The sequence below is a fragment of the Mobula hypostoma genome, chromosome 14, assembly GCF_963921235.1.
Source record: "Mobula hypostoma chromosome 14, sMobHyp1.1, whole genome shotgun sequence".
Lineage (NCBI taxonomy): Eukaryota > Metazoa > Chordata > Chondrichthyes > Myliobatiformes > Myliobatidae > Mobula > Mobula hypostoma.
Window position 1 is genome coordinate 53,962,342 of NC_086110.1, and position 15,416 is coordinate 53,977,757.

A 15,416-nucleotide genomic window follows, 5' to 3' on the forward strand; every position below is an offset into this window, starting at 1 on the left:
CAGAAATGGTTGAATTATTGCTTTCTGTGATTTAACCGGAATTCAGTTCCATGTAGTTTGCATCAATATATTTACATTAACAAGTGATAGAAAAGCAACTCAGTAAATAAGCCTAAATAATAAGTGTTTATTCAGTTTTAAATAAGGAACTATAAACGGTCAGCTCCTGTACTACATATAACCTTTCTATGAAAGTTGACATGAAAATGCGAGAGACAATAATATATGCTCAGTGGCCACTTTATTAGGTATCACCTCAATCTAATAACGTGGCCACTGAGTGTCTGTTAGTGGTCTCTGCTGCTGCAGACCGTCCATTTTGTGCTTCAATGTGGTCTGCGTTCAGAGATGTTCTTCGGCACACTACAGTTGTAACACGTGATTATTTGAGTTTCTGTCATCTTCCTGCAAGCTTGAACCAGTCTGGCATTCTCCTCTGAACTCTCTAATTAACAAGGCATTTTCACCCACAGAATTGGATGTTTTTTTTTGTTTTTTGCACCCTTCTCTGTAAACTGACAAGACTGTTGTGCGTGACAGTCCCAGAAAACCAGCAGTTTCTGAGATACTCCAAATAGCACCAAGATTATTTCACGGTCTAAACTCATTTTGATCACATCTCTTCCCTATTCTGATGTTGGTCTGAAGAGCAACAGTACCTCTTGACCATTCTGCATGCTCTTATACATTGAGTTGCTTCTACATGATTAACTAATTAGCTATTTGCATTTATGAAAGGCGTATAAAAGTGCCTCACAAAGTGGCCACGGACCGTAAATTGTAATATTAGACAGTCTCAATATCCCTCATTAGTGAGGTTTGCAATCTGAGGCTGCTATCCCATTTTATAACTTTGTGTAAATTAAGAGGGGCGATTGATAAGTTTGTGGCCTAGGGTAGAAGGAGTCAATTTTAGAAAACCTAGCACATTTATTTTTCAACACAGTCCCCTCCTACATTTACACACTTAGTCCAGCAGTTGTGAAGCATATGGATCTTAGATTTCCAGAAAGTGTCCACAGCAGGGGTGATTGATAAGTTCATGGCATAAGGTAGAAGGAGATGAGTTATACAGCTCTTGTTACATGCACGTGCAGTTCAACTCTTTGAGTGGTTATGCAGAAAGTTTGAAGTTAATAACTCACCTCCTTCTACCTTATGCCACGAACCTATCAATCACCCCCGATGAGTTATTAACTGATGAATTATGGGAAAGATCTAAGCAGAAGACTTCTCCATTCCATTTTCATATTTTTGCCAGTATTTATTATCTGGAAAGGAAACCCAAACTCAGCAAATGACAAATGTTCTTCAAGGTATACTTTACTACCAGTATTTAATACATTCCTTCAAGATTTTCAAAGTAAAACCACTTGAGAATTTCATTATCTTCAGTATGCATACAAGTTTATATTTGACTAGAGAACATTATGTTATCCCCCTTTATGCTCGCACAAAGCAATTCAGTATTCATGCTTTCAGATATAAAAAAAACACAAAGAAAAATTGCAGCAATTTGAAACAAAGAATAAAAATTTAAATTTTATTTGGAAGGTAGAGAAAGTATACGCATAGATACTTTGCTTTATAGACTTCTTTGAAGACTGATATTTGGGGCCATTTTGAAAATTGAACCACATCAATATTGGATGGTTAGTATTCATTTCTTTGTTTATTTAGAGGTATGTTACAGCTGAAGGGAATGCCAACCACTTTCACAGGATCACATAAATAGACTGGGAATATGAGTTGGTTTCCCATGGTGCTGGAAAGACAGAATGCACAATATGCGTTGTAGTTATGTTATGTGAGGTTAGAGGTTTGAGAGATAATTGGACCAGGGCTGCAGGCGTGAGATTCTGAATAACATATCTCATTGCTGCAGAGGTTAGGGCGCTAGGAAGGGCAGACTGAGTCACCACTTTGGGGACTGCATAACGACAGCATATGTTTATACTAACAATTTCCATTTTAATGTAGTCATAGGAATTTAGAGAAGTAAAACTGAAACAAGGGCATGATAAAAATTCTAACAATTGAAGTCTGTTTATATATGGGAGGATATATATGTTTGAATGCACGGGCATGCACTTCCCTGTGAGCTCCCAATATGGTAAGGGTATACATTTCTGATGAGTATTCTTCTGAATTATGTTTTGGTGAAAGAGAAATGACAGTACTAAGACTGGAATTTTATTACAGATATACTGTATTTTTCATTAATACCCAATTGGGTCCTTGGAAAAGTAAATACAGAATTGTCCAAAATCCAGTTAGAGATAGCTTTAGGCTAGTTTTGACACAGAAAAAAATACTATCATGCAACCCATGATATACCCACGTAAGGACCTCACCTCACCTAGGTCTCCAAGCACTTTGCTGTGGAGAACCAGAGAAGGAATCACATTGTAAACAAATGGCATGATAGAGGATGTAGCTATATTAGTCTCCTCCAAAGCTTAAAAGACCATAAGATATAGGGACAGATTTAAGCCATTTAGCCCATCGAGTCTTTTCACCATTTCTTCATGGTTGATCAAATTTTCCTCTCATGCTTTCTCCCAGTACCCTGACCAATCAAGATTCTACCAACCTCTGCCTTCCATATAGATCAAGACTTGTTTTTTTACGGCTGCCTATGGCAAAAAAATTGCACAGATTTATAACCCTTTAGCTAAAGAAATTCCTCCTCATCTCCATTCTAAAAGGACGCCACTCTACTCTAAGATTGTGAACTCTGGTCTTAAACTTTCCCACCATAGGAAATATCCTCTCCACACCCACTCTACCAAGGTCTTTCACCATTTGATAGATTTCAATGAGGTCACCCCTCTTTACTCTGAATTCCAGTGAATACAAGCCTTTTGAAAATAAGGTACCGAAATCTGCTCACAGTACTCCGAGTGAGGCATCACCAGTGCTTTATGGAATTTCAACATTATATCCTTGCTTTCATATTCTACTCCTCTTGAAATGAATGCTAAAATTGCACTTACCTTCCTCACCACAAAACTCAACCTGCAAATTAAGCTCTCCAAAGTTCATTTGAGTCTAATTTCTTTTGTATTTTCTCTCTATTTAGAAAATAGTCAATCCTTTCATTTCTTCTATCAAAGTGTATGACCATACACCTCCAGACATTGTATTCCATCTGCTATTTCTTTGCCCATTCTCCAAATCTGTCTGAGTCCTTCTGTAGCCTCTCTAGCTCCTCAAAAGTACCTGCCCCTCCACCTATCTTCATATCGTTTGCAAACTTTGCAATGAAGCCATCAACTCCATCATCCAAATCATTGACATATAACATAAAAATTGGTCCCAACACAGACCTCTGCAGAACACCACTAGTCTCTGTAAGACAGTCAGAAAAGGCTCCCTTTATCACTCTTTGCCTCCTGCCGATCAGCCACAGTTTTATCCATGCTAGAATTTTTCCTGTAATACCATGGGCTTGTAGCTGTTAAGCAGCCTTATTTGTAGCACCTTGTCAAAGGCTTTCTGAAAATCCAAGTACACAACATCAACCAATTCAACTTTGTCTATACTGCTTGTTATTTTTTCAAAGAATTCCAAAATATTTGTCAGGCAAGATTTTCCCTTGAGAAAACCATGCTGACTGTGGCCTACTTTATCATGTGCTTCCAAGTACCTTAAAACCTCATCTTTAATAATTGACTGCAATATCTTCCCAATCACTACGGTCAGACAAACTGGCTTATAACTTCCTTTCCTCTGCCTTTCCCCCTTCTTGAAGAGTCAAGTGATATTTGCAATTTTCCGGTCATCTGGATTCATTCCAGAATCAAGTGATTCTTGAAACATCATTACTAATGCTTCCACAATTTTTTCAGCCACCTCTTTCCAAACTCTGGGGTGTACACCATCTGGTCCAGGAGACTTATCTGCCATCAGACCTTTCAGTTTCCCAAGAGCCTTCTCTCTAATTATGGTAACTTCGCACACTTCATGCCCCCTGACACCTGGTACTTTCACTATACTGCTAGTGTCTTTCACAGTGAAGACTGATGCAAGATACTTACTCAGCTCATCCGCTATTTCATTGTCTCCCATTACAACTTCTCTAGCATTGTTTTCCAGTGGCCTGACATCCTCTCTCACCTCTCCTTTACACTTTCTGTATCTGAAGAATCTTTTGATATGCTCTTTAATATTATTGGCTAGCTTACTTTCGTATTCCATCTTTAACTTCTTAATAACTTTTTTAGTTGCCTTCTGTTGATTTTTAAAAGCTTCCCAATCCTCTATCTTCCCACTAATCTTTGATCTATTATATGTCCTCTCTTTGGCTTTTATGTTGCCTTTGACTTCTCTTGTTCACCATGGTTGTGTCATCTTTCCTTTAGAATATTTCTTCCTCTTTAGGATGTGCAAATTCAGTGCCTTCCCTTTACTCCACTGTAATACCGATACATCTGACTTTATCTTCTCCTTCTCAAATTTCAGGGTGAATTTGATCATATTATGATCAATTTCCCCTAAGGGCTCTTTTACCTTAAACTCTCTAATCTTCATTGCATCACACCCAATCCAGAATAACTGATCCTCTTGTGGGCTCAACCACGAGCTGCTCTATAAAGCTATCTCGTAGGCACTGTAGAAATTCCTCCTCTTGTAATCAGCACCAATCTGACTTTCCCAGCTTCCCTGTATATTGAAGTCCCCCACGACTATTGTAACATTAGCCTTTTGGCATGCATTTTCTATCTGTCATTGTAATTTGAAGGCCACACCCTGTTTGGAGATCTGTATACACCTCCCGTCAGCGTCTTTTTAACCTTACCTTTTTCTTCTGAGGAAATTGCCAGGGTTGTCCATTCTCTGAGTTCGGGGAAGGCTCCCGATCCTGACGGATTTTCTGGAGAGTTCTACAAGGCTTTTGCTCCTTAGCTTATTCCTCACTTACTTTCTATTCTTTCTGACTCTTTTAAATTAGGTAGGTTGCCACAATCTTTTTATGATGCCTCTGTTTCACTTATTCTCAAAAAGAATAAAGATTCAACTGATTGCTCTTCCTGCAGACCTATTTCTTTACCTAATGTTGACGCTAAAATTTTATCTAAACTTTTGGCTAATAGGGTGGAAAACATTCTGCCTTTTATTACCAGACCGTATTTATTAAAAATCGTTATTCTCATTTTAACATTTGTCATTTACTGAATGTTATTTATTCTCCAGCTAAAGAAACTTTGGAATGCGTGATTTCTTCGGGTGCTGAGAAAACCTTTGACTGGGTTGAATGGAATTATTTATTTAAAATATTAGAAAAAATTTAAATTTGGCTCCAATTTTATTCAATGTATTAAATTACTCATCTCCCACTGCTCAGGTTCTTACTAACTCTCAGAATTCTAAACCATTTAATCTCCAACATGGAACCAGACAAGGATGTCCTTTGAGTCCTTTGCTTTTTGATTTGGCTCTAGAGCCTTTAGACATCGTGTTTCATGAATCTGTTGACATCTCAGGTATTTTAAGGAGGGGTATCACTCATAAGGTGTCGCTCTATGCTGATGACCTTTTGCTCGACATTTCTAATGTGGAGTCCTCTCTACCTTCAATACTCTCTACTTTCTGAATTTAGTCAGTTCTCAGGATATAAACTTAATCTTCAAAAGAGTGAACTTTTTCCTTTGAATCATTTGTTATCTGACCTTCCTTTTAAAATTGTAAGAAATCAATTTACGTATTTGGATATAACAATTACTAAGAATTATGAATTTCTTTTTAAAGAAAACTTTATCACTTTTTTTCGAATATGTTAAGAAGGTACTATCAAATTGGTCTCCCCTTTATTTATCGCTGATTGTACGTATTAATTCTATTAAAATGAATATTTTGTCTGAATTTTTATACTTATTTCAAGCCCTACCTGTCTTTATTCCCAAATCCTTTTTTGACTCTTTAGATTCGACTATATCTTCTTAATTATGGAAGAATAAAACCCCCCTGATTAAGCAAAGTTCATCTTCAGAAAGCTAAACAAAATGGGGGATAAACCCCACCCAGTTTTAGGTTTTACTACTGGGCAGTCAACATACGCTACCTTACGTTTTGGTTATACTACATTAATCATGAAGACTGTGCAGTTTGGGTTTCTTCAGAAGTTAATTCTGTTAATAAATTTTCTATTATTTCTCATCTTGGTTGTTCAATTCCTCTATCCTTAAGTAATTTAACTGATAATTTTGTAGTTAAACATTCTTTAAGGATTTGGTTACAATTTATAAAATTCTTTGGGTTATTTGGATTTTCACTCTCTAGTCCCATTTCTTCTAATTATTTTTTTAAACCTTCTTTAACTGATGTAATTTTTAAACAGTGGAATAGACTAGGTATTAAATGTTTTCAGGATCTGTTTGTGGAGATAGACTTTCCTCATTTGATCAACTATCTATTATGTATAATCTTCGTAAAGCTCACTCTTTTATATATTTACAAATTAGAGACTTCTTGCGTTCTTAACTTTACACATTCCCTAAATGTCCAGATAAGAACTTAATTGATACAATTTTTACTTTGAAACCTTTTCATAATAGATATATTTCTAATACTTATAGTATGTTGTTGGCATTGAGAAACATTCCGTTAGACAAAATTAAAAACTTCTGGGAACATGACCTACAGGTTTCAATTGATGAGGATACTTGGAATGAAATTTTTAAACTTGTTTACACCTCTTCGTTATGTGCGCGTCACTCTTTTTTACAATTTAAAGTGGTTCATAGAGTCTATATGACTAAAGATAAGCTCTCTTGTTTTTACTCAGATTTTTCTCTATACTGTAATAGGTGTAATGTCGAAGAGGCTGCTCTAATTCATATGTTTTTGTCCTGCCCGTGGCTTAATAAATTTTGGAAAGAAGTATTTCAAACTTTCTCGAACTTTTTACAGTAAACTTTAAACCCACCTTCTGACTGCCTTGTTTGGAATTGTTGGAGGAAATGATTCTACTCTTAAGCTGAATGATTTGCATAGTTTGGCTTTTATTTCTCTTTTATCCTGAAGAGTTTTGTTGCTTAAATGGAAAGATGCTGCTCCACCTACTCATGCCCATTGGTTGATTGATGTTATGTCATGTTTAAATCTAGAGAAGATTAGGTGTTCTATTTCTATACCTAGACAAGATTTTTTCACATTATGGGGACCTTTTTGGAACTATTTTCACAATTTTCGATTTGGTCAGCAATGATGATGGCTATTATATGTTTGAATTTACGACTATATGACAGATTTTTTTTCTTTTCTTTTAACTCTGTTTTTCTCTCTTTTTTCTGTTTTGTTATGGGGTTTTGATTTTACTTCAGATTAGAATAAAATATACCTTTTCAATATTATGGTTAATTTACTCTACATAGTTATGGGGCAATTCAATCTTGTTTCTGTTTCCATAATATCATAATGTATTTTGTATTCGTCTATGCAAGTAATTAATAAAAACATTGAAAAAGAAAGACTAGAGTCAAGATGGCTGGGGATGGGACTAGGCACAGTGGATGACCAGGAGATCTTCTGTGCCTTGTCATGCTCTACGCATTCCATGGCGCTTGCAGAGACGGCCTTCTTGATCGTTGGACCTTCCATTGGTCTCGTCCCCTCAATCCGCCGGAGTCTGTCTTCATATGCTGGGATAGACAACTCCCTATCTCACCGAGGGTTTGAGACCCGTCGGCTACCCTCACCTGGTTTAGCCGGCTTGTCAAAGCCGTTGCCCAGGGTGTGGCCACTGGCGCATGCAAACAGCCACGGGGAGCTACAGGTGAGAGCTGAGTGCCAGGTGGGGACAACCCCATAAGTAGCAGCAAAATGATGACCCCCCCCCACCAGCAAAAAAGCATCTGCACCCTCCACCAAGCACTCAAGTGTGCAGCAAAGTTCCACAGGCTCTCTCTCTCTCTCCCCCTAATGAAGAGATGTCCCCGTTTCACACCGAGAAGGGAGACATAATAAAACAACATGCTGCTTTACAGTATTTAAAGTCTGTTGCCTCACTTTTTCTGAGCTCTGTGCTCAAGGATTTCGGATCTCTGGGCACACAGCCAGCAGTCAGCTCACTGCTTTCGATCTTCCGTGTACAGCCATGACACACTAGTTTTCTGTGGTGGCACCAACCTCGAATCCACCTGCCTCCAGAGCCACAAAAATCCGGCACCCTGAAGGCACGCTAGTCTTCTAGGCCACGTCCTTGGTATATTGAAAAATGGCCGGTCGTGAGGCCCTGAGAGCGGGCCCCATTCCCGCAAAGAATCAAAGTCAGTGTGTAGCTCCAGGTCAGAGTCTTCAAAAGAACACTGAAAAGGAAAAAAAGAGATATCAAAGATAGAAATAGAACTGTTTCCGAAAATGCAAGCAAAGGAGTTGCGGTTAGGCGCTATCATCCTAAGCTCCGCCCTCCGTAAGATCAGGTGCAAACTGTACCTTCTCCCTCATTCCCTGGAAGAGAGACCAATGATCCAAAAATTTTCTACCTTCCCTCTTACACCAACTCTTTGGCTATGTATTAAATATTCCTAATTTTAGCCTCACTAGCATGTGGAAGGGGTCGCAATCCTGAGATCACAACCCTGGAGGTCCTGCCCTTTAACTTAGCACCTACTCCCTGAACTCCCTATGCAGAACCTTGTCACTCGTCCTACCCATATCATTAGTACCTGCATAGATTATGGCTTCTGTTCATTCACTCTCCCACTTCAGAATGCTGAGGACTCGATCTGAGACATCCCAGACCCTGGCATCTGGGAGGCAACAATCTCCTATCTGTTCCCCTAACTAACGAATCCCCTATCACCACAGCATACCTCTTCTCCCTTCTTCCCTTCGAGTTATAGAGGCAGACTCAGTGCCAGAGACTCAACCACTGTGAATTTCCACTGTTAGGTCCTCCCTCCGACAGTATCCAAAGTGATACCTGTTGTTGAGGGGGATGGCCACAGGGGTACACTGCACTGGCTCCTTAACCCCATTCCCCTTCCTGACATTCCCCCAGATGTCTGTGTCCTGCACTTTTGGTGTAACTACCTCTCTATATGGCCCATCCACCCCCTTCAGTGACTCGAAGGATCTGGAGTTTATTCAGTTCCAGTTCCAACTCATTAATGTGGTTTGTTAGAAGCTGCAGCTGGATACATTTCTTGCAGTTGTAGTGGTCAGTGACACTGGAGGTCTCCCTGCCTTTCCACATCCTGCAAGAGGAGCATTGCACTATCCTGCCTGTCATCTCTACTGAGCTGAGCAGATCTAAGGAAGAGAAGAAAAAAAACTTGAGCTTTTCTTTCTTTTGATTTCTCTGAGTGAAACCTCTCTTTGCAGAAGCCTTGAATAGCTAAGACCTTAAGATCACCATTCTGACGAAGTCCACTCAGATAACGGCTGCTGCACTTGCCACTGCCTTTCTTTAATTTACTCATACTAATTAATCCCAAATGCCGATTGGCCACTGCTCAAAGCTCTAGTATGCTGCCACGAACCGCTCCTGCCTTTTATCCTTGGGCAGTGGACCTGATTGAAGTCCCCTCCTCTCCAAACTTCCAATGTCCAGATTGGCCATTGGTCAAAGCTCTATGTAACTTCACAGAAGATGTATGAAGGGAAGACATAAATCAGCAGGTGCTGGAATCTGGATCAGCAAGCTGCTGGTGGAATCCAGCAGGATGAGCAGCATCCATGGAGAGAAAAGAAACTGTCAACATTTCAGGGTGAAACCCTACATCAATTGGATCTGATCTGCACACTAGTTTTCACACCTGCAAAGTGGAAACCCTCACAAGCAGGGTACTTTATAGAGAGGTACATAGCTGGGACATGAGGCTATGGATACAGAGCAAGAACATACGGTGGTAGCTGCCACCTTGCTCCTCCCCCTCGTGGTTCTACTGCTCTTCAGGTTCGACCTCAATATGGTATCATTTTATCACATTTGAATTTTGAAGCATTAACTTTCATGTTAAAACCTCATCCTCAGGGAAACTGGCATGAAAAATTCTTGTTAAAATTCTTTGTTGTTTACCCTCACATTCTGCACATTGACGATGCTGTGAACATGTCTACTGCCCATTAATTACTAACCAAAAGAAAATGGATCAAATTCTCTGCCTTCGTAATTATCTCACAGTTCATTAAGCAGTACTTCAAGCATACCTGTGTAATTTAAAATATCTCCACAGGGATATCAATTTTGTGTAAAAAAAATCATTCCTTCTAATCTTTTTCTTTTTTTTTGTTGTCAGCACTTGAAATCATAACAGCCCAGTAACATCTACTGATTGTGGGAAATTTGGAATAACTAGGGCCTCAAGGCAAGCTTGGTGTGCTACACACTCAAGGGGGTCTTAAAGGAGTGAAGCATAATAACAATTCCTTAAAGCAATGATGTCCTAATCTCGAGATAATTATTCCATTGGTTTTTAATGTATGTTAGTGCTACATAGAGCACCATTAAGGCACAAAAATTATTGAATTGTAACAAGATATGTTTACCCTAATTTCTCAGTTGATGGGATTTTAACATGAAATGGAGCTTTTGCCTAGAAATCAAATGTCAAAATCTGATTTCTAAGCAATATTCCTTCCTAAGTTTGTTCTGTTTTCTTTCACTTATATTTCCATTATGTAAATCTATACTGTTGTTTCCAAAACTACTGCCCCTGTATTTTTTTAATATTTTAATTGTGATTTTCTGTAAATTATTGTGCAGTGGCTTCACTGATAGTATGAATCCAAAGAAATAAGTTCACTTAAGATATTTTCAGGAGCAATGTAGGTGTGGACTTCTATAAAGTTAAAGTTGTCTAGAAGCCTGAACAGGCCCAATAACTTTTAAATACTCCATAACTTCCACCACCTCCAACGGGATCCCACCACTAAGCAGGTCTTTCCCTCCTCCACCGCCTCCCCCCCGGCTTTCCACAGGGATCGCTCCCTACACGACTCCCTTGTCCATTCGTCCCCCCCATCCCTCCCAACCGATCTCCTTCCTGGCACTTATCCTTGTAAGCGGAACAAATGCTACACATGCCCTTACACTTCCTCCCTCACTACCATTCAGGGCCCCAGACAGTCCTTCCAGGTGAGGCGACACTTCACCTGTGAGTCAGCTGGGTTGATATACTGCGTCCGGTTCTCCCGATGTGGCCTTCTATATATTGGCGAGACCCGACACAGACTGGGAGATCGTTTTGCTGAACACCTACGCTCTGTCCGCCAGAGAAAGCAGGATCTCCCAGTGGCCACACACTTTAATTCCACATCCCATTCCCATTCTGATATGTCTATCCACGGCCTCCCCTACTGTAAAGATGAAGCCACACTCAGGTTGGAGGAACAACACCTTATATTCCGTCTGGGTAGCCTCCAACTTGATGGCATGAACATTAATTCTCAAACTTCCGCTAATGCCTTAGCTCCCCCTCGTACCCCATCCGTTATTTATTTATTTATATACACACATTCTTTTTCTCTCTCTCCTTTTTCTCCCTCTGTCCCCCTCACTATACCCCTTGCCCATCCTCTGGGCTTCCCCCTTCCCTCTTTCTTTCTCCCTAGGCCTCCTGTCCCATGATCCTCTCATATCTCTGTTGCCAATCAACTGTCCAGCTCTTGGCTCCATCCCTCCCCCTCCTATCTTCTCCTATCATTTTGGATCTCCCCCTCCCCCTCCACTTTCAAATCTCTTACTAGTTCTTCTTTCAGTTAGTCCTGACGAAGGGTCTCGGCCCGAAACGTCGACTGTACCTCTTCCTAGAGATGCTGCCTGGCCTGCTGCGTTCACCAGCAACTCTTATGTGTGTTGTCTAAGATTATCAAAAAGCTTTGTCTTGTGAAAAGTTTGAAAATAACATCAAGTCAAGACAGATCTAGTGAATTTTCTCGTTGAAATGATGGAAGCTGCACAATTTCTAAAGCAGCACATAATTTCAACACCAAACCACAAGTCGACCTGTCCCAGGGTCCTTGTGATCGTTGGGACACTCTGGACCTCCCCGCTGTTGGCTATCCTGTACCTGGCTAGGTTCACTGACGCAGGCTTGACTAGGCCATTAATCACTTTGCATCGTCATTTATGTAGAATATCACATTGGCTTCCATTTTCTTGCAGGTTTATAAGAGACTTCCTTTGGTAGGTCTTGCATTTTAGATCCTTTTGGTGTGTACATACATTCTTCACCCAGAAGCTTATAGACTGGATTATGTGGTTTGCAAGCACATTTTAATATATACTTGTCTTCAGGTGGTTTAAAAAGTTACAATTGCAAAAGAGAAATTAAATAATGTAACAACCTTCTCTCTGAATATTATTAAAACTGTTTTATTCATATACAAAATCGAGCATGTTATGAATGTAAAAATTAGACCCCTTTTTGTTGAGTATCTAAAAACGTTTTGAGCTGGCATTCAGTAAACTTGCTGAAAATCATTTTAACAAAGGCCGTGAGAAGTCCTTTGAGCTGGTAGAAAATGGGAATTATTATGATAGATTGACTGTGGTAAAAGAAAATAACATGTAGTGAGCATGTTTTTAAGCTATCACTTGAAATATGGTGGGTATGGTCATGTATAGAATGAATGAGAAAACATGAAGAGAAATCAAGTGTCGTTGTATCTGTGCAGACAGCAGTAGTTGTAAAGAGCACTGTCACCCATTCTCTGAGTGATAAAATGGATTTGGTGTGTCTGGAAGATGAGGAAATTGACAGTGTTGGACTGAAGATAATTTATACACTTGCAAGCTGCCCAGAAAGAAAAGCAATGTTTCATTCTCGAGCATTGTCATCCTTTAACCACATGAACATCAAAATAAAGTTAGAAATGTACATTCTGAAGCAACTTATTGCAGTCTATTTCCTACTGTACCTTTATCAATAATAGATATGAAGAGTTATAACTTTCACTGTTTTATCATACATTAAGCTTTCAAAGTTTGACATTGTAAAATAACAAAAATGATGTTTCCTGTTACTAGTGCAGCAGATTTGGTATTTTTCAGTTAGGTTCTTCATCATACAGATTGGTAAAATATTAATTTTTTTGTGTGGAAGGAGAAGTGCCTAAAGGCTTTTGGCCCATTATGGGCTTTTAGTCACATGATGCATGTAGCTTTAAGGTATGCACAGGAGTCTTACATCACACCAGTGACAGCTATAATATATCAAGCACAGCTTGACTGGGACTCCACGTGCTAACCTTCCAGTAATACACTGCCTACCGCAAAATGAACTGGTCTGGAGAAAGTAACATCAAAATAGCAACGGAAATAAATTTTTCTTATTTTACTTTAAGTCTATTAAAAACATACCCAGACCAATTTATACATCCAATTGCTTTATTAATCTTCATATTAAATCTAGTATGCCGATAATCAATTAGAAATAGTATTAAAATTTAAGTATTTTAAATGTTTGTCACGTTTCACTGTACAGTCACCCAGAAGTATATTTCTTTTGGTGTAGTATTGGCTGCAACTCCCATGCCTATTCTAGGTCTATTGAATATTTAAATTAGTTGGCTCACTTAATATGTTTGTTAGTCCCTTATGTACAATGGTCAGAAAGGAAGCCTTAAATCACACTTGTATTGACTGCAGGATGTCCCAAAGGCTGTGCAAGTAATTAAATATATTTGAAATATAGTCACTGTTGTCACATTGAAAACAGGACTGAAGTATGCATATAGCAAGCTCCCAGAAGAATCAAGAGATTACCTGTGTATGATAGAACATCATAAAATGGCCAGTACATTAGAGAGAATCCTCCTGCCCTTCTTTATGTTCATAAAGAGCCACATAGGCAGCAGAGAAACAGGCCTACAGAGGCCCACTGACGATCGATCATCCATTTACACTAAACCCACATTGAACCTAATTTTTCTTCTCTCTGTATTCTTCCACCCAGATTCTACTAAACACACTAGGGACAACTTACAGTGATGAATTAACCTACCATCTTTGTGATGTGGGAGGAAGTCAGAGTACCCAGAGGAAACCCACAGATTCACAGAGTGAACCTACAAACTCAGGGTTAGGATTAAACCAGGTCTCTGGCACTACAATGTAACAGCTCTATGAGCTACACCACTGTGCCCTTTTAAAAGTATGAGCAGATTTCTTAATTATCAGTAGGAAGACAACACAAGTTTAACATCTCATCTGATAGACTGTACCTTTGAATGTGCATCAATTCCTCAGAACTACAGAGTAATGAGAATTTATATTGTTCATTCAAGTCTGAAGAAATACCTGAATCTATAAAATTCTGATGTGACTAAAGCTAATAAAATAATAATCGATTTTTAAAAATTTTGTTACAGAAATGGAAGCCATTCCATCTGTTCAGAATATATTGTCCAGCATATGGAACACTGATAATCATAAGCAAAATATTGATCCAAAATTATTTGATGAGAGTTATGAACACAATAGGACCATAACTACTGGCCGATTTTCTGCAAGCCATAATTTAAATGCACATAAGTGACAACAGGCTGAAAGAGGATAAAGATTATTTTATTCAAATAGTATGAAAAACATATACATAATTTCAAAAGTCAAATAAAGGTGATAATGGTTGTTATAATTGAAAGGAGAAATTCTTGAAGTTGCTCTTAGATACGTTGTACATTGCTGAGTGAGACACTTGAACTCAAAATGAATTGCCCAATGGCACATTTAAGATTACGAATGATTGCAATATGTGCTCTGACTGTGATCAAAATTACCAGAGAGACTCTAAAGCTAGTGATATAGAGTCTTTATTCATCATAACAAACAGGCATTCTTCTGGAGACACGCTTGGTAGAGGATCTCAAATTCAAAAGTACGTCACATTTAAGATCAAAGGTAAAAGTAGGCAATTGAAAACAATTTCAATAGTTACAATGACATCATTTCCTTCTAGATTTTGGGTTGACAGTTCTTCCCCTGAATTACGTATCTACAACGAGAGCCAACTCTGAATTTTCAAACATCTTTGTCACAAAGTAATAACACAAATAGTCTAAAAGCTTCTGGGGGTCAGAAATCCCAGACACCCCAAACTAATGTTGTCAATGCTGTCTCTGAGTACACAAAAACTATTGATTGCTTATATCTGTGTCAATGTCTGATGTGTTAGGTGGCAACATCAGTTTGGTCTGCCGGCTTGAACACAAGTCACAATGGCGCAAATAACTTAGTTCATGTTGCCTGGATTGATGCAGGCCAATTGACACAACCCCATTGTCTTAATGTTTGCCTGATGCCTATGCAAACATCTCATGATCACCATTTTGCAAACGATATCTCTTCATCTGCGAGCCAGCCTGTGCTTTTACTTTCAATTTATGACTTGCAATTTACAATAAGAACTGAAGACTGGTCCTTGCTTGCATTAATATCTGCTATTTTCACATAACACCAGAATACTCCC

At 38.9% G+C, this 15,416-nt stretch overlaps 1 protein-coding gene across 3 annotated transcripts in view; it reads left to right on the top strand.

Moving 5' to 3' along the window:
* Nucleotides 1-15,416, top strand: part of cdh13 (cadherin 13, H-cadherin (heart)) — a 1,230,859-nt gene that overhangs the window by 1,153,505 nt on the left and 61,938 nt on the right. The gene's annotated exons all lie outside the window — the stretch shown is intronic.